Raw genomic sequence first — 24,195 nt, forward strand, 5'->3', positions numbered from 1 at the left:
ACTCCACCATACTCCCAAAAAGATTGCAGAAACAAAACTATTAGTTCTGTGTTGCAGCCATAGTAAACAGTAAGAAGGCACATCAGCTCTGGAGCCAGTCAAACCTGGGACTCACATTTGCTAGCTGTGTATCCTCAAGAAAGTACTAACCTCCCTGCAATCCAGTTTTCTCACCTACAAAGACAGGATTCAAATGGCATCTATTTAACAATCTTCTGAGAATTAGGATTTAGATAAAATAACAAAGAGAAAGGAATTAGATAGTACAAGGCACACAGTGTTCAACATTTTTTGTTTCAAGTTACTTAAAACCTCTTAGGAAAAAAATAACCTAAAAAGTAAGCAAAGAAATACTTAAAAATCAATTAATCAACAGCAGTATTGGATGCTGACCCATTTGAAACATAAATCATCTTATTCAGTTTACCTCTCAACCATATATAATGAGCATGGCAGCATTCTCTCACGCTGACTGCCTCCTTGTGAGGAGGTTGGGCTTATAACTACTACAAGGTATTTCCCCTTCCACAGGGGAGATGGAAGTAATTCAGTCTGAGCTAAAATCCTGTATTTTCAAATTTAAACAGCATAACTAATTCTATAGTTGGCATAGGAAAAATCTTTTTTCCTTTGCCCTAACTGTATAGTGCAAAGGAAAAAAAGATTTCAGCCATGCTATTTACCTGATCTCTCTACTGCATAACTCAAACTTAGATCCAAAACTAGACCCTTGATTTGTCACATCCTAAAACTGTTCTTTTTCCTACCATTCCCAGTTCCAATAAACAGTCACCACCCTGATGCTCAAAATAGAAACTTCAAAATCACCTTGAACTCTTTCTTCTTTTATTCCCCATCCCATCCAATGCCATCACTAAATCCTGCTGTTATGTCTACTTCTCTACATCACTGCCCCCACTAGTCCAAGCTAATACTGAACTACTGCAACTACCCTCCTTCACTGAACACTTTGCTTCCACACTCTTGCCCTAGCCGACATATTCTCCACAGAGCAGCCTGACGATGGCTTCCCACTACACTTAAGTCAATTCCTTTTAATGTACTAGAATTACCTCACAGGATCACCTTTGCCCTGTCCATTTATCCTACCCCATCTGGTATCACTCTCTCCTCATATCCCTCTGCTCTACAACTCACACTGTGTCCCTTCCTTTTACTTCTTTGGAAACATCAAGTCGCCCCACCCCCACTCCACTCCTGCCCTCAAGAGCTTCCTTCACACACATTTTAACATCTCTAATTTCCATTACACTGCAAGTTTATGTTTGCTCAGCAGTATGTGCCCAGCAACTGACGGTAAGTCTGGCACATAGCAGGTATTCAAAAGGAATCAATGAATGAATAGGAACAGAAAATAAATTTTTATGACAAACACCTTCAACAATAAAATGAAAAACAATACAAAAAAGCAGGCTCAATGGGAGGTAATTCACAATAAGCCATTTTAAATTAATATTCAAGATGGACACTCCTAAGAAAACATAGATTCTTCAGCAGGGCTCTTAGGAACCAATACAAAGATTAACAGAAGAGTTTTGAAAACAGAACACAATGTGCCTCTTTTCTGGTTTTGACAATCTGTTTTCACTGCTGAACTTGCTTTCCTCAATTCCATCTCAATAGAAGCCAAGAAGTAGTCCATAAAAGGAATATGCAAATAGTTAAAACAGTAAACAGAACCTAAGACACAAATATGCTGCCAGTTGCCCCAAATAACATAAACAATAGATGCCTTCGTATCACTAATTCCTGATATGCAAGGAAATGGAAAGGGAAGATTCTAAATTGGTGCCCTGAAACACACTACAAGCACACCATGCCTGAGCTAGTCTTCAGGGGATCAAATCAAAGATGCTGCTTCTCCCTCCCCTAAACTGCCCCCCCCCCCGCCCCCGCAGCCTATTTCCCAGCAAACAAGATGCCAGATCTGAAGTATGGTAGTTGCAATTTTGACCAACCCAGGAGCTCTGTTCCTACATTAAAAAACAGTTCAACTTCCTCCTGTGAGGTTTTTCTCTCTTTTTTATAGTGAGATCTCAGTATAGGGTCCCAATCTGATTTCCTTGTGATTCACTGGAAGCAGTAAGGTATCACATGTTTTGTCCAAAATTTCAGACCATCTACTAGAAATTGTAGACTTACTAGGGGTAAAGTTACAAGGTTAACACAAGAAAGATCAATTTTTCATTTCTTGTGTGCTGAAATTATATCAATTTACTGTGGTTACACTGGTTATTTGTTCGGTATTAGCAGCTATACTATCTTCGGTAATTTCCTAAAATCTCAATATATGAATGAAAATGAAAATGCATGCTATGGTCTGCATACTTATTCCCAACCCCAATTCATATGTTGAAATCTTCACCTCCAACGTGATGTGCCGTCTGGAGGAGGTTAATGAGGTCATCGATGTAGGGTCTTCATGAATGGGATTAGTGCCCTTAAAAATGGCCTGAGAGAAACTGTTCTGTTCATCCTTTCCTTCTACCCCATAAAGACATGGCAAGAAGGTGCCATCCAGGAACCAGGAACCAGGAGCCAGGAAAAGGGGCCTCATCAGACACCCAATCTGATGGCAACTTGATCTTGGACTTCTTAGCCTCCAGAACTGGGAGAAATAAATTTCTGTGGTTTATAAGCCACCCAGTTAAAGTTATTTTTGTTAGAGCAGCCTGAGTAGATTAACGCAATGAAGACAGTATCTTTCAAAACGTGTGTTAACTAGGCAAAACTAATTTTAAAATATTCTTATCAAAGACAAGGTTGAAATTTCCTGAAACATTTTAGAGTATTCAGGAAGAAAACTACACTCTAGCGTTGTGCAAAAGCTTCCAATTAGGGAGTTGTTTCTTCACTAACATCAAGACTGCAGGGCAATTTTTACTGTATTCCCATCCTTTATAACCCAAAATGTGCTCACCTTAGTTGGCATTAAAGTTTAAAAAACAATTAATTAACTAAGTCATACTTAACTCCAAATATAGACTCATCCAATAAGACACAAACATTCACTCCATATTTTGAGATTATTATATTTTAGAAGAAATGATAACTAATTTGGCAAAAACAAAGAAAATAGACCTAGTTCTAAACACACACTCAAGGCTCCACTCCTAGAGCACAGGGCCTCCCAAGGACTTTTCTGTAACAATGCTGAAGTGCTTCAGACAAGCAGAGAGATGGAGGGACCAATCAGCATCCACACCAGGTTGTCATTTCTTCTGCTGCCCTTTCCAAGCATGCCACACCATAATGTATTATTAACCAGAATATTCTTATGTCTTGATAACAGCCTTTTTTGCCTTGAGTCCTTTTATGAGAGAACTAATAAAAAGCATTTTTCCCTGGAGAAACTAAGACACGATGAGACTAAAAGTGGACAAAGTCATATAACTGGTGACCAAGCAAACCAAGCATAATTCATACCTCATTTTTAATTAAATGTTCACTCTACCAAATATTTCTGTTGGATGTTCCATATGTTAATTGAAATGACCTTAATATTTAAGTTCAATGTAACAATAGTTTACAACTCTATATTCTTAAAATTATCCTGCATGAAGTGTACCATCAATAAAAAGGTATCTAAGTGAAAAACACAAGTCCTTAAAATCTAGTCAGATGCTTTAAAAAGGAAATACATTGGCTGTGCGCGGTGGCTCACGCCTGTAATCCTAGCACTTTGGGAGGCTGAGACAGATGGATCATGAGGTCAGGAATTCAAGACCAGCCTAGCCAAAATGGTGAAACCCATCTCTACTAAAAATACAAAAATTAGCCAGACATGGTGGCATGCGCCTGTAATCCCAGCTACTTGGGAGGCTGAGGCAGAGAACTGCTTAAACCCGGGAGGCAGAGGTTGCAGTGAGCCGAGATTGAGCCAGTGTGGGCAACAAAGCGAGACACCGTCTTAAAAAAAAAAAAAAAAAAAAAAAGGAAATACATCAATTATTACGATACCATTCACAAACTCCGAACACAAATTCTGTGCAATTGTCAATGTAGGGCTGAACACTTGAGAACCTGGGTAATTTAGGGCTACACATGTTGTCTTTTGCCAAGGGTGGTCCTGAGTTTTCCTAATTTTGTATCTTTCTGGTCTATATGCTGACATCACTTTAGCTGGGCTACTACACACAGGTGAAATCACAGTGACAGTGCCTAAGGAAACCCTGAAGATCAAACAGAAGCTTCTCAACATAAAGGACAAATAAGCTTCCTCTCATGAAAGTCTAAAACTTCCTTTATCGAAAGCCACAACAGTACCACTTTTACAAATCTAGGGTCCCTGAAACAGTTATTCAAGTCAGTCAATTAAATTAACCAGTAGATAACTTCAGTAGTTACTCAAAATAGTCTTCCTTTACTGGCCTGCTTAAGTAACAAAGTTTTCCATGGAGCTTAATGGCTCCCTTTAGATCCTTGTCTATGAACTTGTACTGCACTCCATGCTTACCACCCACAACTCTCACCACCCCACATATCCCCCTCCACAAAAAGCTAATAAATTTGCATTCCTGACTCTGACTCCTATAACTAAGAACCCAAAGACTAACAAAACTCAGGTATGACTGAACAAAATGATCTAATTAACAAATAGTCAAGAAAAACAAATGTTTTTAGAAACAAAATTAACTATCATGAAAACAGGAGATACATGGTGGAGAAAGAGAAACTATAGCTCTAAACACCATCCTTCTAAGTTGTTACCAAAACTTCACATTTTTCTTTAAAGGCTGAAAATCAGCAGTAATAATCCAAAACGATCATATGCAAAGGAGATCTTAAAAGAGATATAATTAATCTTAGCAGTTTTCCACTGCTTTTTTTTCTCCTTTTTTAATCTGTTTTACAAAATCGCACTTGAAAACGTTTACAATTTCTTTCTGATACCAATTTTGAAATAAAAATGGACTATAGGTAAGAAAATTTGAGAACCTCCTTAAACAGCAAAAATCACCTCCCTAGACCCTTCACTGGTAAAAATCACCAAAGTTTTTACTATGGCACCTCCCCCTCAGAAACAAAAACAAAAACAAAACGGCCTTTGAAGTTAGATAATTTGGTATGTGTTATATTTAATTTTGTGCTTCTACTTAATACCAAAAGTGAAGCAATACAGAGCCCTGGATTTCAAAAAATGGAAACAAACAAAACCTTTCCCTTCATTACAAAGAAAATCTATAATCATAATTTAGCAGAAGCCATCTAGAAAACGCAAACCATGTGCCGCCCCGCCTCTACCCTGTCAGTCACACACAATGCCGACCCGCCCCCGCGCCGTCAGTCACACGCGGGCCTCGTCCCATCCTGCCTCCCAACCCCACCCCTCGCACTGTCAGTCCCTGACTCTGGCCCGCGGCTGAACCGGCGGCGCTGACGTCAGCTGGCGACCGCGGCCGCATTCCTAAACAGTTCAGACAAACCCACTGGTGGGAAGCTTCGAAAGCCCTCAGCTGTAGTGAGGAAAGCAAAGGCTTGGCTGGCAGCCAGACTCCTGAGCTCAGCATTTTGTAATGCACTTCCTTTTTATTTAACAGCTTGCATAATGCGCTTAACCCTTTCTTTACCTGCATCACACCTTTAACCCCTGCTTTTCCTGGTCGAACTTCAAAGCAAACTTAAGAACTCGGTCTCCCATAGGGTTTTAATATATTCCTCACCAATTTACAACTGACTGATTTTTAATACTGTTGAAGAGGCAATTTAATTAAACACACATGCTCCCCCTACACTGCCCACTGTTTCCTTCGTAAAGCAATGTTAATTTTCAAGCAAAAAAATTAAAACATTTTATTAAAACAACATATTTTAAAGCTCATTTTTAAGATCTCTCCTTCATAATTTATCTTCTTGAAATTTTCAAGAGCCAACAGCTTCAAATCGTCCAAAACAAAAGGGTATACAGTGACAAAATCTCCCTCCAACTTTGTCCCTCACTTGTTCTCATCCCATGATAAATTGTTACTTCTTTTGTGTTCACCCAGAAGTACTTCAGTAAATGCAAAAAGAAATGCATATATATTCTATTTTCTCCCTTTTTTTAAATGGTAAACTCTATACATGATGTTAGATACTTTGCTTACTTATTCTTTTTTAAAACTGCATGGAATTTCACAATTTAGCAGTCCCCTATATATGAGCATTTAGGTAATTTCCTATCTTTTTGCTATTACAAATAATGCTGATGGGAAAATCTTTTGACTGTATCTCTGGAATAAATTCCTAGATGGGAAAGTGTCACATCAAAACAAACACATGCATTTGTAATTCTGACAGGTACCAGCAAACTGCTGTCCGCTAGACGACTACACGACTACACGGTACCTTTACCTTCCTAGCAGCAGTGCAGGAGGGGGCCTATTTCCCTCAGGCAAATCAGGCTGTCCCTGAATTCAGATAAGAGGCTCTCTCCCAAGCTTATTTTTAGAAAACAGATCTGTGAAAAACAGTCTCTTAGTATAGCCTTAATTTACATTTCTCATATTATGAATGAAGTTGAGCATCTTTTTATATATTTTAGGAGTCATTTGTATTTCTCTGTGAACTGTTAAATCATCACTTTTGCCCATTTTTCTATCTGTTCATCATTTTCTTACAGCTTTGTTGAAGCTTATGGTTTTTAGAAAAGCAGCATTTTGTATATGATAACACTTTTAAAGATTTTTTTACATATTTTAAGAAAATTAGCTCTTCATGACCTGATTTGTGAAAATTTTTTCCAGTTTGGTAAATTCATTTGTTTCATGGTTTCAGCCATTGAGAAATTTAGGAATTCTTATAGAGCTGAATTGTTACCAATCCATTCTTTCATGGCTTTTGGTTGTTGCTATCAAAGACTGTCAATCCCCACACAGTTTGCAGAATAATTTTCCAATGCTTTCTTCAAATATTTTTATGTTTTCAGTTTTACCTTTCAGTATTTACAGTCTGTACTTATCTTCCTAGATATATATCCATTAGTCTCAACACTAATTGAATAACCTATCTTTTCTCACTAATTTGAAATGCTACCTTTATCACATTCAATAATTTCTCTTACGTTAAAGTCAAGCTCAGAGGAATTTTATGCTGCACTTAGTGATAACTTTAAAATCTGGTATAAAGTCACATATGTTTTCCGTGGACAACATGATCCCATTTCAATAAGTAAATTTCAGATGTGGGGAACCTTGCTTATTTTTAGATGAAAACTAAATCCTTTTTAAGATTTCTAAGAGCCTGGCATGGTGGCTCATGCCTGCAATCCCAGCACTTTGGGAGGTCAAGGTGAGTGGAGCACCTGAAGTCAGGAGTTTGAGACCAGCCTGGCCAACATGGCAAAACCTCATCTCTACTAAAAATACAAAAATTAGGCAGGCATGGCGGTGGGTGCCTATAATCCCAACTACTCGGGAGGCTGAGGCAGGAGAATCACAGAAACCCGGGAGGCGAATCAGGCCACTGCACTCCAGTCTGGGTGACAGAGTGAGACTCCATCTCTAAATAAATAAAAGATTTCTGAGAAAAATTACAGCATCATATGCCACCTTTAAATACTTAGAGGTTTTTGAAAGCAAACATTGCTTTTTACCAATTATGACAGAGATGTTTAGTCTTCACAGACTTCGTATCATTACCAGAAAGATGTAAAATGTTGAAAATATTGTTAAAGCAAAATTTTGATACTGATTTAGACAACTTTGCCTTTAAATATATTCTCTAAAGAATATTCTTTAAGGCAAAATGAGTGATGAATAAGGATAATCTAGTCCTCTCAACTAATTTTTACTTTTCTTTCGGTATCTGTTAGGGATTACTACACCAGGTCCCTATAAAATGTCTAGGCTTTACATTTATGTAAACCAAAATACTGATAAACAACTAACATACTATTAATATATTAAGTTTACCAATATTTTCAGCTTTCAGTAGATGTTAACAGACAGTGATATGCAATAACGATCAGCTGCTGAAAAGAGCAGAACCATGGTTTTGAACAGGACATCATAAGGTTAGGCAGGTGGTTCCCTAAAGGGATAACAAAATGACACAGACCTGCAGACATAAAGTTCCCAGTACCTGTATGTTAATGGGGGAGGCCAAGACTGGAGGGAAGAAAAATTCTGCCAAAGCAGGGAGAAGAGTCCAACCCTGATATGCAGAAGATCCTAACGCCGCTCAGGCTATCTAATGAATGACAAGGTTATCATTTATTTCACAGCAGTCCCAAGCCCCAGACCTCACAGGGTCACAGACTGCACATAAAGAAAATGCCTTTAAAGGTATTTTCTTTGTGTGATACATGTACACGCATATACATATTTTTAAGGTTCTGAAATATAATTCAAATAAAAGTCATAATCTTCTAAATAACATGTGGTGCTACAATTATTTTTATGGAGTTACTCTTTTATACTCTGAGCCGATTTCCATATAGAAATTATGACACTGAGACTACAGTCCAAACAGAAATGACTTTAGAGCTCTTGACACTCTGTCCCTGATCTATCTCTTCTTCTCTTGTGTTTCACAGAGCCTACACCTTGGCCTCATGGAAGCAAAGCCTGCTGTTTTTCAAATATGTCTGTTGTCTTTGCTCACATTTTCCGGTATCTGGAATACCCTCCCAAAAAGAGAAAATACCAATCTCTAACGCAGTATCTTCTCTCATCTTTTAAAGGCTCAGCTCAAATGCCACCTCCATAACTTCTTCCTCCTCTGAGGAGTTAGCGCCTCATAAAGTCTATTAGCCTCTGTATTAATCCCATCTTTGGGGGTTGGAGGTTACCAGTATACCTACCATATCTTTACACACAGCTTTCCATCAAAAATTAAGAGGAATATAAAAGACAAAAGCTAATACACTTTAAAAATAGCTATTATAGCAACTAACTCCCACAAAAGGATAATTACAGTTAAATTCAACTGGTCTCTCACTCCTAGATGCGCTGGTTGTTGGTTCAGGGACCCTTGGTATTTGTGGCTCCTATTTGTCAATACCATTTCTGCTACTGGTATTGACTCCTACAACTTAGGACCCTAACCTCCAACGGTTAGGTTGGGAAACATATCCTACAGTTCTCACATCTAACTAGGCATCAAAATTACCTTCGTAACTCAAGAAATATACAGATTCTCGGGACTCAAACCCCAGACTTCCTGAAGTATACTAGCTAAAAGTAGAGCCCAAGAACTCTATTTTATATAAACAACCAAAAAACAAAAGACAGTAAAACAGCTCTCCCTATTTGACCGGGATGTTTGGAAAGGGAGAAGATGAAGCAGAGGCATGAAGGGAGCAAGAAAGCTAAAGGAGGCAGTGAAATCCCTCTCCTCTCTTGGACTTACCTTCTCTCTCCTAATTCTCTCCCAGCAAAAGAAGAGGCAGCTACTGGCAGGAAAAAAACAGCAAGAGCAAGAGCTGTAAGAACAGTGGCTATAGAGCTTTTCTCTTTAAAGTTCATCTGCCATCCTCTACCATGAGGTCCGATGCCTACCAACGAATCCTAACCAAAGACTGCAAAACAGGGATGGGAGTTCGCCTTGGGAGGTAGTAGCCACAGCTTAGAGAAGCTGGAGACAATGTGAACTTCAAGAGGGCGATGGCAGCCCTTTGAAATTTTTCATCGGCCTCAATTTATGGCACTCTTTCCCTTAAAGATCAGGAAGTAAATAAAATTTAACCATTGGGAACAAGAAAAAAAAAAAAAAGCAATCATTTTAAGAATGGTAAGTGAGAAAATGGGAAGGAAAGTTTTCCTGTGCTATAAAACCTGCTTTTTAAATCTCCCAGGATGGCTACTGAAGAGACCTCCAGAAGTCACCTAATTCATCTCTAGACAGACAAGACTACAGTTAAACTATCCAAGGAAGGCTACGCAAAAATATACTTCAGGGACTGATTTCCCACATAATTTAATTTCTTCACTGTCAAAAATATCACTTAATTATCAAGAAGCTCCCAAGATTGAAAACTAAGAACTGCACATTAAAAATTGCTTTCTCTTATGACAAAAATCTACACTGGCCAAAAGAGTTTTCAACTCACATGCAAAGAGTCTAAGCATGCATTATTTTGTACGACTGCAGAATCTTGTTTACAGGCATGTATTCCCTTCTAATTTTATTCAAAAGATTCTCTTTTCTTTTCCAAGTGTGCTTTCTAAATCTGAAGACAATGTGTTCCTTTTCCCAGGCTCCTTATTCCCTGGCCTCCATGTGATGAAGCACCCATGCGAGAAATAAAGGAGCTATAGGGCTCATAGTGGTCTTACTTGTTAGTCTGTGAAAGGCTGAAGTTGCTAACTGCATATGGATTAGAATTTTCCTGTTTACAATGGTTCCCTGCTCTATAGCAAGAGGAATAGGACTGACCACAGGTCACATGGTTTAGAAATCTTAGGCCATTTTTACATTTTAATTTTTCTAAACAACATGGCTTTAAGAGCCCAAAAGAGTTATAAATCCTAAAAACTCTATACTTTTGGTAATAAAGAACTGGGCCCCAGGGAATAATTACTCGATTTTAAAGGACTGCCTCAATTGCAGATTTTTAAAATAAATCCTGCTGATGGTTTCAAGATAGTCTTAAAGGACTAGAGTTATCTCAAGAAAGATATCAAAGACACGTGTCCTCAATTAAGTCTGAAATCTTTGTTTCTTCTAATCAGGTGTGTAAACTTCGTAAGTAACATCCATTTGTGAACAGCACATTACTCCTGGTGCAATGCACAATTACTCTCTTAATTTCACCATGAGATCCAGAGTTCAACACATGCATTTACACCCATATTACTTAAGAGTACAATATACGAGTAGAGATTGTTTGATTTGTTCATGTGTGTAAATCATTACCAATTAGTGAATGCTACACAATTAAATTATATACATAAATGAGTTAATTTATCTCATTCATTTAGATATAAGGTTCAACTATAAATACAGTGAAATATAAATAAGACATCAGGCCCAACAATGCAAATTCTACATATTCCCACAGGGACAAAGTAATAATTATTGTAGGAATAACAACTTTACAGTTCCTAAGTTGTTATTGCATACAACTGGATACTTAACCTTTAAGGCGCAAAACCTTATAAATGAAGTTCCAGTTTCTACATTTAGCCCTAATGCACTGTAATCTAGAAACCATACAGTAGCTTATTCTCTGAAGAAAGTTAGTCATTAAAAACACCTTCATTTGGAGAGTTTCTAGATACATTACTTCCTGTTTTTCTTTCTGGGGGAAAAAAAAAATAGAATCTCTGGAATCCACGCTACAAAAGTCTTAACTTAAGTCTGTACTTGAAGCAATAAAGGTTTTATATAAATCAGAAGACAAATCTAGTTAATGTAGAATTCCAACTATAATGAATGACAGGGCAAAATTCCACTGTAATTTTAAAAATTCTGTTCTAACTAAAAATCACATTAGAACTTCAAGCATTTATGGATATAACTTCAAATTCATTCTCTCCATTGAATCCTTCCTTCCCCTAAATGTACTTAAAATTTTTATAGTCATCTTTTCTAATCCTCACAAATAAGGGTCTTTAATTCTATAATTCTACAGAGTGTGTGCTCTATTTACTGCTTGATACTTTACACTAAAGGGAAACCCAGGCCAGACAGGGTGGCTCACTCCTGTAATCCCAGAACTTTGGGAGCCCAAGGCAGGTGGATCACAAGGTCAGGAGTTCAAGACCAGCTTGGCCAACATGGAGAAATGCCATCTCTGCTAAAAATACAAAAATTAGCCAGGCGTGGTGGTGGGCACCTGTAATCCCAGCTTCTCAGGAGGCTGAGGCAGGAGAATTGCTGGAACCCAGGAGGCAAAGGTCGCAGTGAGCCGAGATTGTGCCCCTGTACTCCAGCCTGGGCGACAGAGAGAGATCTTGTTCTCAAGAAAAAAGGGCATCCCAGACACAGAAATATCTACTAACTGTTACCACAAACTCAGATGTACATGCTCCATTAAAAACATTTTAAGGGTGACAAAACAAAGTAAGAAATCATTCCTTGAATTCTGTCCCATATTTAAGACTTCCAGAATATTTTTTTCAGTCTCTCCTTTGGCCCTTGGAGATAGGGTGAAAAAAAAAAAGAGAACAGGTATCCGTGTGGATGCTGCTAAACTAAGCACACAGATATGCAAGTACTTGGTGGGAGAAAAAAAAGGGCAAAGACAAAAGAAAGGACAGCAGAGAGAGAAGACTGGTCTTGCTGATTTCATAAACTGCTTGGCTTAATGGGATATATAATTTTGAAAACATTTGTGCTAAACCTTCTTTTGTAGTACATCAAATTAGGAAAAGGTCATACAGGTTGATTCAACTAAGTAAATTCTATTACAAAGAACAAGTTATAAAATACAATATGCAGATGTGGCCTACCCTATAAACTACCTCCATGTCAAACCCTGACACCTCTCTTTGGACGGATAATTTATGTAAGTATTTCTTATGCAGCATTACCCCATTATATTCTTATAGAATAGTATATTTTTTACTAGCTATTTGTCAGGTAAATGTCATTCCTATTTTTTTTAACCTATCTTAGCAGTATCTACATACCCTTTGTTTTCTAAAATGTAATTTTTCAACATACAGCATCCATCAGGGTATCTGGAATAAAATAAACATACCTTATTAAACATATCTCTTTATGAATTGCATTTTTAAACTTTATCTCCCATAGAATATTCTTAAACTGTCTAAAGTTAGTCTTTTGGAAAACCTTGGCATGTATTTGTAGCAGTACCTCTGGAAAAGAGACTGGAAACCTTCTTAATTTAAGAAATTTCTTTCTTCTGTTGGTCCACCAGCACCACCCCCTCAACCTCCATTTAGCACTCAGTACTAGGCACTCCAGGTCAGAAAATCATGGGGAGACTGTAAATGCAAAAAAAGAAAGAAAGAAAGAAAAGATGGATGGGGTTGGTGGCAGTATCAGTAAAGACCACTAAAGCAAAAGCTAACTAGAATATAGTAATTGTTGCAGGGAAAATAGCTAACACCACTAATCCAAATGTGTATAAACATAAACATACAGAATTTTCAAAACAGAAGACAATAAATGAGATAACAAACAGAGTGCAAGACTTCAGACCAAGACAAATTACATCTAACCAATAATAAAAACACATTATCAATAGGAGCCAGGAAACACTGTCAGGGTTCCCACAGTCAAATGTAAAGACAATAAAAAGACTCTTTACCACAAGAGCTTCTTCTTGATGTTGCCCTGGTCAACATTTTCATCAACACTGGGATGGACTCAAAGGTATGACCAGTGAGGATAATAAGCAGACAATAGTCTGACAGAATCACTAATTCCCAGAGAAGACAGAGGTTCAGAAGAACTCAGCAGGCAGAACAAGGAGCAGATACATAAAACAACCCACAGAAGGAAGAAAAATATATAAAGCACTGCCAAGAGCCAAAAAAATAAGCTGCCCATCTATAACATGAGGCCTTGCTTATGAGCAATCAATCCATGTGAAATAAAACATCAGGATATCACAGACAGATGCTGTCTATAAAAGAAACCAGTAACAACAAAAAATCAACTTGGGCTGAACTCATGAAATTACAGTTTTTAAACCTTCTTAGCATGCCCTGTGCTGGTCACATACTATCTGAAGTATTATATGCTTTTCTGAGAATCACATTTTAAAAGTGGCAATGAAAAACTCAGGAATGTTTCGCGAAAGCTAACATAACTGTGAAGGGTCTGAAATCACATCAAAGAGGGAGGGAGGTAGACAAAGCTTTTGCAGCATAACTGGAAGGAGAATTGAAATAATTCTTGTTCAATATCTGAAGATTTGTCACATACAAGATGAAAAACATAGAAATAGGGCTATAAGAAAAGGGCTATATGAAAAGCTCCCTAATACTAAGTTGCTCAAACCTACTTTGAAAACCAAGGGTTCCCCATCTCTAGAGTAGAAGCCAAGCAAAGGCTGAGCAAAGACAAATGGAGATGAAATGGAGACCTGCCAAGGCTGCTTCCAAGATCACATTTATGCTCTTTAGGAAGGTTGCACAAAGCTACTTCCAACTCTGTGATTCCATAACTCTGGAGATCATCTACACCCCAGAGTGTACTGGTAAGAAAACTAAAGCCAGATCTGCAAACTGCCTTGTTTTGTTCTAACAATCATTAAACAGCGAAAACAGAACCAGAAACCAGTTTTCCAGGCTCCCAGATTTGTGCTCTTTACTCTGTTCCAATCTTTTCACTCCAAGTATCAGGCCAACCTGACTAGGCCAGCTACAGAGGAAGCATTTTCTGCTTACAAGCTCATTCAGATATGGAAAGCAGAAACTGGAGAAACAAATTACAGTGTTCAGGACAAGAGGTTTGATTGTTTTTCATTTCTTTCTGTAATGTTCAAACTTAGATAGCCCAAGAAACACCAACCCTTAACATACACTGATATTGTACATGTGTCCCCACTAAGAATTTAGCTCTCAGGGCTTCATAACCAGAGGATTCTGGTCCCTCGGGCACACGAAAATGAAGCCTCACTGTGCTTAAACCTTCTGCTTAACTCAGTAAGTGCTGACGGATTCTGGAAAAGGCAAAGAAGATCTTATGTTTTCACCTCAGTCAAAAGAAATGGAATCTGTTCCTCTAAATAAAGAGAAGATTTCAGTATGTGAGATAAACTGGAACACCAGTGTCAATAATTTTCTCCACCAAGTCACATATTAGGATTGAATCCATAATTAGACAAACTCAGTGTTTTCAAATAAATTACATTTTTCAATAGACATTAATTATCTTTTAATAAAAAAAAAAATACACAGTTTGGCATAGTAATCTCAGCCCTTTGGGAGACAGAGGTGGGTGGATCATCGGAGGTCAGGAGTTCAAGACCAGCCTGCCCAACATGGTGAAACTCCATCTTTACTAAAAATACGAAAATTACCCAGGTGTGGTGATGCATGCCTGTAATCCCAGCTACTTGGGAGGCTGAGGCAGAAGAACTGCTTGAACCCAGGAGGTGGAGGTTGCAGTGAGCAGAGATCACACCACTGCACTCCAACCTGGGCAACAGAGCAAGACTCTGTCTCAAAAAAAAAACCAAACAAATAAACAAAAAAAAACCATACACAACTTGCATTCCTTCAGCCCCCTGAACTACCATTCCACCATAAGCTCAAGGTCATCCTTCCTTCACTCACTAAAAAGCATCCTAATGACACCAGTACACAAATTCAGTTTGCTTTATAACTCAGAGAAATGTATTCTCAGAACTGAAATTATACAATGCTTACCTTAATCCTAAAAATCAAAATTGTAATGAACCTCTGCTGGGGGTAATCAGGTACCATAATACTCTGTTACGTACTTTATAAGCATGATGATAAATATTAAACCTCATTTTACAGATGAAGAAAAATGAAGTACCAAGAGATTAAGTTACTTCCCCAGGGTCAAGAGTTACTAAGTGTTGGAACCAGGAGTCAAATGCAGAACTTTAGGCCCCCACATCTTAAGCACTGTACAACACTGCTCAGCTGGTTGCTTAAGGAGAGCTGATGCTAAAAATGCAGCAGTCCCCAACCTTTTCAGTCAGCACCAGGGAGGACCAGTTCATGAAAGACAGTTTTTCCACAGACCAGGGGTAGGGGGATGGTTTCAGGATAAAACAGTTCTACTTCAGATCATCAGGCATTAGATTCTCTTGAGTGTGCAACTTAGATCTCTCGATACACAGTTCACAATAAGGTTCACCCTCCTATGAGGAATCAGAATCTCTGATAATCTGACAGGAGGCGGAGCTCAGGGAGTAATACTCAATTGCTTGCCACTCACCTCCTGCTGCAAACAAGCCAGGGACTGGTAGGATTCCATGGCCCCAAGGGGTTGGGGACCCCTGCTGTAAGGCTCCAGCAACAACTGGATCCACAGCCCGAGAGCAGGGCCCAATATCACTTGGGTTTCACAGATACCAGATGGCAAGAAGTACCATTCTCTGAAACACTATTGAGCTCCTGTTTTGCAACCAGAGGCTTACATGGCAGCAGAAGAAACTAAGTATAGACATGAAAATGATACTCCCTTTGTTTTAAAGGTAAAATGGGAAGTCTCTTAATAGTTACATTAGTAGGTAAATTTAGTTTCTTTCTGTGCTAGGCAGTGGGACCAAACTCCTCTGTTCCCTCTCAATGTGGATTAAGCAGATTTGGACCACAGAGCACATTCTCTACACTTGGAGTCAGTGAGCTAAACAGGCAATAAGGATTCCATCCCCTTCAGAAGTCACAAAGAAGGATTCAAGCCAAAATTTAGGTAAAGATTACTTCTCTGCTAAAATTTTAGGAGTCATTTAAAATTTTCCTTTAGTATATTTGATTATATTTTTCAATGTGTGTACTACTTTGGAATTCTTTCAAAGGCTCATGTTTTTGAAACAAAGTAACTTGCCTCTTTAAAAAAAAAAAAAAAAAAAAAAAAAGACAATGAAGAAGAAGTCACAACAACTTGGCTATCACTGATGGGCTGTGCGTGCCACAGTCCTTGGAGGACTCCACTGCAGGGCTGAAGATTCACAGCACATGCAGACCAACAAAAATAAACTGCCATTTTTCTCCTGAAATGAGGATTTACAGTCATGAATGCCACCCCCTGGGGCACTTCACTGACTCCTTAATACAATACTCAAGGTGAATCTGATTCAAATCAAATCTGTCAGGGGTAAATCCAATGCATTTCAATTTAAGAAAATTCATTTTGATTACATGAAAACATTTTTATAAGATGTTTTATATTTATATACAGTATTAAACATAACTGGGATTTTTTTGGAGGAGTAGGAAGATATAGCCTGAACTAATTTAATGGTTTTTAGATTGAGTCTAAATCAATGTCCAAAATTGAATAACCTGGTTATTTTGAACAACAAACAAATTCAGGCAGATATTGACAATATGGCAACAGAACTGAGTTCTAGTTCTAGTTCCATTTCTTTTCCTATTACTGAATATTAGGACAATCATGGGTAAGTCATTACCCTCTCTGAGAAGCAGTTCCCTACCTAACCTGTAAACTGGTAACAATCATTTGAAACTCTGTAAGGGCAAACAAATTCATTGTTATTATGTTTATAATACTCCTAAGAGAATAACTATGTCTACTTCAACAACTTAATAAGAAATATTTGAAAGCATTAGAAGAATAATTTATTTAACTTCCCTTTCTTCCAAAAAAATCTGTGTTTTCTGTATACTTTTTATTTAGCAACAGGTAAAAATTTTAAGCAAAACCTTAACTTTAAAATGTTTAATTAATTTTTTTAAGTGTAGATAACCCCCCAACCTTGCTAAACTATTTAAACCAGGCCAATATGATTGAAACTAAAATATAACGCTATGCCACTGAAAAAAGAATCTGCCACCAACACTGCCATCTTACATTTGTTCAGAATTTCCAAGCTAAATACAATCTTTTATTCACATTTGAATGAAAACATTCAATTCACACAATAATATGTATGGTCAGAAAGGTTATGTGTTGTTGAGATAATTTCACAAATGAGGAAGATGAAGGAAGATAAGTACAGATCCAAAGCCCACAGCTAAAAGTGGTAGTGTAAGTAGAAACCAAACCCAGCCTTCTGGCTCACCCTGCCCAAGACCATGCCTGCTCCAAACACCAGCCTGACTTTCTGATCTCAGTATATCTGTAGACTTGTACAGAAGTACAAACTGTCCAGATCTTTTAGTTTCCAAGCAATATACTGATCTAATAAATGATTCAGAATGCCTTAAATCAATACTCCCCTTTCAAAAAAAGAGAGAGCTTAATATTCAAAGTCAACAGTCGACTATACCCCCAACCCCACTTAGTAAAGCAATTTTCTTTACCCCATCCGAATAATTTTGTAAGAAACTAAATTCTCTGAGAACACTTTAATATCAGATAACTAATGCAGTTCATGGCCTATTGTGCCTTGGTCAAGTGAACAGCATGTCTTAATTTATAAATTAGAAATTCTAAATATTAATCTTTCCTGACATATCAAAAAGCATAGAAATGTTTTACCAAGTGTTTTTCAATTTTTGAAATTCATTTTGTTTTAAACTCATGTTTTTTTTAAAAAAATCAATTACTGAGCTATCACCCTGTGTGTAGCCCTGTGCTCATTTAATCAATTAAACCATTGATTTTTATCTTAACTCTGGTATTATTTAACTCGGTATTCAAAAATGACACCCTGATAGATCTACATCTGTGTGCAGGTATGAATGGGAGAAGGGGGGAATCAATGCACAAGAAATGGCCATTTTTTGCACAACACAGACTGCTCTTACTCTTTACATAGCCTGCTGTCTGTCCTGTTTTGGGCTGTCAGGAAAGACTGGGCAAGGTTGTGCCCAGTGCCCCCCACCAATATACCTTTATACCTTAACCAGGTTGGACCACCCAGAGAAGTCTTAGCACTGAGAAGTTACACAATCTGACTGAAACTGTGCCCCCTTTATTAAAGGATTCTGCTCACCTTCCAGGCCATGAGAACACTGCTGGGACGATGAGTTGCATTATAAATGCACTCTCTCTGGTACCAATGCTCAGCATATCCCCTAACTTATAAAAGTGATTTTGTAACTCCCCAAAATGAGCACAGTGGGCTTTCATTTGTTCATCCTGACTGTGCCCATAAATCAAAGCACAGAGCTAATTAAAGCCTCATGATGGCAGTCTACTGTCCCCAGAGGATCAAGTTCAACTCCTCATCATGGCACACAAGGTCCACTATGGTCTGACCTGCCTCTAACATCTCCTCTCCTGCACCACCCTTCTCTAACACTTGGTACCTGCTGTAGCAGCTCTGTACACTGTGAATTGGAAAAGCGGTAACTGTTTCACACTCCCACATTTTTGCACAAGCTTTACTTGCTGCCTAGAATGCCTTTCCATACCCACTCCTCTGGCCAGCCAACTTTAACTCCTCCTAATAGTATTTATCTTGTTAATTTCTTTCATTTGCCACTACTAAATCCAAGTGTCCCCTTCTCTTTTAGAAAACTTCACAGATCCCCAAGAAGAACTGGTAATTCATATATACTATACACACCATTCAGAGGGCACTTAACATGCTGTCAGTCAAATTACGTGCCTTAAAGTCATCTTACTTTCCACCTAGTGAGCCCCAAGAAGATGGGGAAAGGGTCTGAGTTAGCTTTAAATTCCCAGGACTCACCCGGTGCTGCTGTAAATCAGTCAATACTGGAGGAAGAACTAATACTGCTTAGCAGGCCAGGGAATTCTTCCCATGCTGGGGGTGCCAGGGTACAAGCAGTCAGGACTTGGCTGAATCTTCATTCCGAGCCCTGGAGAAGACACTGTCTGACAGCCCAGGGAGCATGCCTAGAGAAAAGGGCACACTCTCCCAAAAAGGGGCGCTCAAAGTGGGATGTGCCAGGCAGAGAAGGAGTGAGGGGGCAGGCACTGCACTAGTACTTCCTGGAGTGAGAGAATCCCAACCTAAAGGATGGGAATTTTCTTTTAATCATATGAGCTTGCCTTTTATCTCAATTTATATGGCTTTGTCTCCTATATTCATTAATAAATGACTGCTCTGTAATAAAAATAATTTAATCCAACAGAGCATCAACATAAATATTCCCAAAACTAAAACAAAGTCCTTACCTATGCAAAATTCAACAAGCCAACAATGTTCTTATCCCACCCCTACCATAGAACACTCCACATACTGAGTCAGAGGTTGCTTGCTTCTGTTTTATACATCATATAACAAAGTCGGTTATCTTGTTTCCAAGACCCCTGTAAATTAAAAGCAGCATATGTGGAAAAGAGGTAAAGAAGACGACAAGAGTTACAAAAATCCAGACCCAAGAACCCTCAAGTCTAGTAACCTGAACCATTTTTGCCCTACAGATCTGGATGTACAGTACATTCCATCTTAAAGTGGATTTTTTTTCCTTTTTTTTTGAGATGGACGTCTTGTTCTGTCGCCCAGGCTGGAGGGCAGTGACCCAATCTCAGCTCACTGCAACCTATGACTCCTGGGTTCAAGCGATTCTCCCACCCAGCCTGATGAGTAGCTGGGACTACAGGTGCCCACCACTACACCTGGCTAATTTTTTGTAATTTTAGTAGAGACAGGGCTAGCCAGGATGGCCTTGAACTCCTGACCTCAGGTGATATGCCCACCTCAGCCTCCCAAAGTGCTGGGATTACAGGTGTGAGCCACAGTGTCCAGCTAAAAGCAGACTTTTAAAGGGACAAATTACAGCTTTCTAGGAGTGCTGACTATAAAAATTTAGACATTTCTCAATATATTGCTATAAAGCATAACTATATTTAAAATAAGATTATATATGCAATTCTACTTCTAGAAATTTGCCCTCAGAATGTAAGTAGGCAAGAAGAATACGCCGATATTTTTAGTGTAGAACTGTTCATAATAGTGAAAAACAAAATACTATTAAAAAGTTACTGTGAAACAGATTACATATATATAACAGATACATATATAATGGAACACAACACAGTCATTTTAGATCATATTCATTAACATGGAAAACAGCCAAAGTACTCAGTTCAAAAATAAAGGTTGGTGGGCCAGGCACAGTGGCTCACACCTGTAATCCTAGCACTTTGGGAGGCCGAGGCGGGCGGATCCTGAGGTCGGGAGTTCAAGACTAGCCTGACCAACATGGAGAAACCCCAACTCTACTAAAAATACAAAATTAGCTGGGCATGGTGACGCATGCCTGTAATCCCAGCTACTCAGGAGGCTGAGGCAGGAGAATTGCTTGAATCAGGGAGGCAGAGGTCGAAGTGAGCTAAGATTGTGCCATTGCACTCCAGCCTGGACAAAAGCATAACTCCGTCTCAAAAAAAAAAAAAAAAAAAAAAGGTCATAATAATAATAAAGGCTGATAAAAAGAATGTGAAGTTATGCAACTTCACTCACATTATATATCATGAGTGTGACGTGTGTGTGTGCTCTGGTACGTGCATCCAGGTGCACATGCACACATATTATCAAACTGTTAAAAGTGACAACTCCTGTATCACCAAACTGTTCATTTCACAATTTTCTATGTTGTCTGAATTCCCCACAGAAAGATAAATTTTCAAATAAAAAATTATTTTTAAAAAACATACTCCAGAACAGCATATCCATCACAAACATCACTCTGCAGGATAAAAGATACAGGAAAAAAAGGAATGTAGATGCATGTCCGTAGCCAGTTTGGGTGCAACTACCATGTGTTGCTTTCTATCTTTCTCCAATAAGAAAGAAATCAGCAGAAAGCTATAGACTCATCACTGTGAATTCACCAACACTATTAGAAAACATAATGTTGAAAGCTAGAGTATGTATACATAAAGATATCTCACACATACCACTCCAATCACCCTAACAATTTCATAGTTTCTTAGTTTTATCTGGAAGAAGTACTTCATCAAATTTGCAATGTCAAAACACAAATGCATGTCAATCAATGAGGGAAATACAATCTTGAAGGAAAATATACACAAAACGAAGGTAGACCTATAAAAGCCCACTGGATAGCAAAGAGAAGCCCTGGCTCTAGAAGTTTTGAAAATACTATTTTTTGCTCTACCGGCAAGATGTGACAGCATGATGTCTCATGGAAAGATCTCCACTCCCACACATGGGTACCTCAGTTTCCTGCCTCGGAAGCTCAGCAGCAGGCATCGTGAGTAGGTGAAGAGCTTCCCTAAGGATGACCCTTTCAGGCCGGTCCACCTCATGTAATTCCTGGGATACAAGGCTGGTTATGACCCACATCGTGTGAGAAGTCAACAGGCCAGGATCCAAGGTGAGCAAGAAGGAAGTGGTAGAGGCTGTGAGCACTGTGGGGTGGTTTTGGGCATTGTGGGCTACATGGAAACCCCTTAAGGCCTCCAGACCTTCAAGATCGTCTTTGCTAAGCACTTCAGTGACAAGTGTAAGAAGCATTTCTTTAAGAACTGGCATAAATCTAAAAAGGAGGCCTTCACCAAGTACTGTAAGAAATGGCAGAATGAGGATGGCAAGAAGCAGCTGAAGAAGGACTTCAGCAGCATGAACAACTGCCAAGTCATCCACGTCATTGCCCACACCCAGATGTGCCTGCTTCCTCTGCGCCACAAGACAGCCTACCTGATGGAGATCCAGGTGAACAGAGGGACCATGGTGGAGAAGCTGGACTGGGCCTGCGAAAGCCTGGAGCAGCAGGTACCTGTGAACCAAGTGTTTGGGCAGGACAAGATGCTTGGCGTCATCAAATTAACCGAGGGCAAAGGCTACACAATGGAGTCACCAGTCACTGGCACACCAGAAGCTGCCCTGCAAGACCCACAGAGGCCTGCCCAAGGTGGCCTGTATCAGGGAATGGCATCCTGCCTGTGGCCTTCTATGTAGCACGTGCTGGGCAGAAAGGCTACCATCACCACACTGAGATCAACAAGATCTATAAGGCTGACCAGGGCTACCTTATCAAGGATGGCAAACTGATCAAGAACAATGCCTCCACTGACTACGAGCTGTCTGACAAAAGCATCTGGGTGGCTTTGTCCAATGATTTTGTCATGCTGAAAGGCTGTGTGGTAGGAACCAAGAAGCAAGTCGCTGGTGCAGACCAAATGGCAGGCTCTGGAGAAGACTGACCTTAAGTTCACTGACACCACCTCCAAGTTTGGTCATGGCCGCTTCCAGACCATGGAGGAGAAGAAAGCACTTATGGGACCACTCAAGAAAGACCAAATTGCAAAGGAAGAAGTAGTTTAATGTCAGGAACAGATTTTGCAGCTGGTAGGGTCTCAATAAAAGTTATTTTCCACTGGGGAAAAAAAAAAAGGCAACAACAAAAAAAGAAAATACCATTTTTGAGACATTCACTAAAGTTTTATCTTTTGTGGGCTCTCCAGAGCAAGAGGCAAATTCAAGGAGAAGCAGGGAAGTGACAGTACTAGCAAATAAGAACTGACATTTTCACTTAAAAAGTATTTTGGAAAACACTAAAAATATTTCTTTGTTATAGATTTAAATTTAATACTGGGGGAATAAGGTATCTGAAGGTATCTAATCTTCAAAAATTATGATTTGAGTACAAGGCTAGTTACATTATTTCAGAATTCCAGAGTCATTTTCTTCTTTCAAAAGGCACAAGAGGATTAAAAAGTATGGGTTAATTACAGCAACCTTCTGAGTTAAAATTAATAGCACAGAAAAAAAGGAACTTTTAAAAACAAATATGGTAGATTACTCTGAAAAGTCACAATGTCATTACAGCAGACTGGCTGCCCATGAATACTTTTAAGAAGGATGGACGTATAGGTAGACAGGCAGACTGGCTGGCAGGCAGATAGGCAGGCAGACTGACAGAGAAAAGGAAAGGAGATATGGATGAAGATGAAGAAAGGGAGCTCTATAGCAAATGGAAGAAAGAAAAATTCTATTCTGTGTCTTGCTGCAGATACCCTCAGGAAATGCCAATAATGACACATTTTCATTACAGAAATTCCCTAGATTGGTCAGAGAACCTGCTTATTTCATTCCCAGATCAAAAACTACATGCACCCTTTTGTACATCAAGGCTCATGCACATATAGCACATGACTAAGAAACTATTCTCTGCCTAGTATGTCCTCATCAAGACACATCTGTGGCCTGCTGTAAGCTCTACTGACAACACTGACAGTTGCATAGAAGACCAACACAAAGACAGAAAAAACAGACATAGAATAGATAATAAATCCGTCAAAATTGTATTCTGAGACTTGAGATTTTTTTAGTCCACATGAGTTTCCAAATGCATTTACACCTTGCATCACTAAAGACTTTTTTGCTTTCCCATTAAGCTGCAGGATTTTTTTTGGGGTGGGGGGGAGCTGTTTTTAGACAGAGTCTCTCACTGTCGCCTGGACTGGTGTCTAACAGCGTGATCTCAGCTCACTGCAACCTCTGCCTCCTGGGTTCAAGCAATTCTCCTGCTTCAGCCACCTGAGTAGCTAAGATTACAGGTGCCTGCCACCACACCCAGCTAATTTTTTGTAATTTTAGTAGAGATAGGGTTTCACTATGTTGGCCAGGCTGGTCTTGAACTCCTGACCTCGTGATGCGCCTGCCTCAGCCTCCTGAAGTGCTAGGATTACAGATGTGAGCCACGTCACCTGGCCAAGGTGCAGGATTCTTAAAGC

General features: G+C 39.0%; 1 protein-coding gene and 1 pseudogene across 2 annotated transcripts in view; one reads left to right on the plus strand and one right to left on the minus strand.

Annotated features, from left to right (window-relative positions):
* ZSWIM6 (zinc finger SWIM-type containing 6) overlaps positions 1-24,195 on the minus strand; it is a 221,771-nt gene that overhangs the window by 129,997 nt on the left and 67,579 nt on the right. The gene's annotated exons all lie outside the window — the stretch shown is intronic.
* On the plus strand, positions 21,635-22,783 carry LOC101046494 (large ribosomal subunit protein uL3 pseudogene; annotated as a pseudogene).

The sequence above is a fragment of the Saimiri boliviensis genome, chromosome 1, assembly GCF_048565385.1.
Source record: "Saimiri boliviensis isolate mSaiBol1 chromosome 1, mSaiBol1.pri, whole genome shotgun sequence".
In the NCBI taxonomy this organism is placed as follows: Eukaryota; Metazoa; Chordata; class Mammalia; order Primates; family Cebidae; genus Saimiri; species Saimiri boliviensis.